Source organism: Bos indicus x Bos taurus, chromosome 1, assembly GCF_003369695.1.
Source record: "Bos indicus x Bos taurus breed Angus x Brahman F1 hybrid chromosome 1, Bos_hybrid_MaternalHap_v2.0, whole genome shotgun sequence".
In the NCBI taxonomy this organism is placed as follows: domain Eukaryota; kingdom Metazoa; phylum Chordata; class Mammalia; order Artiodactyla; family Bovidae; genus Bos; species Bos indicus x Bos taurus.
This window is the reverse complement of record NC_040076.1, coordinates 4,305,079-4,307,475: the sequence shown is the minus strand read 5'-3', so window position 1 is coordinate 4,307,475 and position 2,397 is coordinate 4,305,079.

The following is a 2,397-nucleotide window of genomic DNA, read 5'->3' as shown; positions in this document are numbered from 1 at the left end:
GGGAAAAGGAATTTTTAAGAACTAGACTTTATGTCAAGTAAATTCCAAATTTTAGAGCTGGAGAAAAACTTACAGTGCAAACTGAGGGTCAGAGAGGACGTCACCTGAGTAAGTGGCAAAAGTCTGAATGTACAACGAAAGGAAACGTTGGTGAGGGGTGGGGGAGGGGACAGCACAACTCTGCATCAGTTCAGTTCAGTTCAGTTGCTCAGTTGTGTCCAACTCTTTGTGACCACATGGACTGCAGCACACCAGGCCTCCCTGTCCATCACCAACTCCCGGAGTACACTCAGACTCACGTCCATTGAATTGGTGATCCATCCAACCATCTCATCCTCTGTCGTCCCCTTCACCCACCTTCAATCTTTCCCAGCATCAGGGTCTTTTCCAATGAGTCAGCTCTTTGCATGAGGTGGTCAAAGTATTAGAATTTTACCTTCAGCATCAGTCCTTTCAATGAACACTCAGGACTGATCTCCTTTAGGATGGACTAGTTGACTCTCCTTACAGTCCAAGGGACTTTCAAGAGTCTGCTCCAACACCACAGTTTAAAAGCATCAGTTCTTCAATGCTCAGCTTTCCTTATAGTCCAACTCTCACATCCATACATGACTACCGGAAAAACCATAGCCTTGACTAGATGGACCTTTGTTGGCAAAGTAATATCTCTGCTTTTCAATATGCTATCTAGGTTGGTCATAACTTTCCTTCCAAGGAGTAAGCGTCTTTTAATTTCATGGCTGCAGTCACCATCTGCAGTGATTTGGGAGCCCAAAAAAATAAAGTCAGCCACTGTTTCCATTGTTTCCCCATCTATTTTGCCATGAAGTAATGGGACTGGATGCCATAATCTTCATTTTCTGAATGTTGAACTTTAAGCCAACTTTTTCACTCTCCTCTTTCACTTTCATCAAGAGGTTCTTTGGTTCTTCACTTTCCGCCATAAGGGTGGTGTCATCTGCAACTATGTGCATGCTCAGTAACTGAATTGTGTCTGACTCTTTTGTGGTGCCATGGACTGTTGCCCACCAGGTTTCTCTGTCCATGAGATTTCCCAGGCAAAAATACTGAAGTGGGTTGCCATTTCCTTCTCCAGGAGATATTCCTGACCCAGGGATCAAAGCAGCATCTCCTGCTTTGCAGGCGGATTCTTTACCAGTGAGCCACCTGGGAAGCCCCATACAAGGGAATATAACACAATTACTAGGAAGAATAAGAATTAATATTTCCCTGATTCAAAGGAACATCCCTTATGCATTGCTGAGTACAAAAGAAGCAAGTTTACAAAGGAATATGTGTCCTATGATCTCAATTTTGAAAACAAAACAAGAAGCAAAACTATATGTGAATAAACATGTTTTGATATTTTTGAGCATCAGAAAAAACCTTGAAAGAATATTTCAAACTGTTGGCACCGGATATCTAGGAATAGACAAGAATGAGTTCTTTTCTTCAGTTTTTTTTTCCTTTAATGTGTCTGTGTTGGTTGCTTGGGGGCACTGACTCTGTATTGCATTTGTAGATAAATGGAAAATTCAGGTAGGTATTTCTTATCAAAAGCACTCAAAAAGGAAGGCCTCAAAGTGTTCCAAAAATTTTTGTTAGAAAAAACTACCAGTCTTTTTCTCCCCTTTAAGTTAGCCAGAGTGACCTGTCAACTGTCAGACAGATGAGAACTTGGGAGGTTCTTGGGTGCAGTTGATTTGTCCACAGGTACTGAATGCTCTTCCCTGCAATGCTTTTGAGATGATTAATCTACATATTAAGAAGGAGGGACTTTCAAACAAAGGTGAACCTCACTGCTGCTTAAATTATATCTAAAAAGTTGCTTGAAGTGTTTTAAATATTAAGAATAGAAATGTGCAATCAAAAGATCCCTAATTAGAGCAATTTTGTCATGTAACCAATCTACAGTATAAAAAGTGGATCAGTTACCTGATGAAATTGCTCTAGTAAGGGATCTTTTCATTGAACTGATGCTTTCAAATTGTGGTACTGGAGAAGATACTTGAGAGTCCCTTGGACAGAAAGGAGATCCAACCAGTTCATCCTAAAGGAGATCAGTCCTGGGTGTTCATTGGAAGGACTGATGTTGAAGCTGAAACTCCAATACTTTGGCCACCTGATGCGAACAGCAGACTCACTGGAAAAGACCCTGATGCTGGGAAAGATTGAAGGCAGGAGAAGGGGATGACAGAGGATGAGATGGCTGGATGGCATCACTGACACAATGGACATGAGTTTGAGCAAACTCCAGGAGATAGTGATGGACAGGGAAGCCTGGTGTGCTGTAGTCCATGGGGTCACAAAGAGTCAGACATGACTGAGCAACTGAACAACAACAAACCGATCTACTAGAGAGCATTACTGTCAGTCCAGAGGGAAGCCAAATCAGCA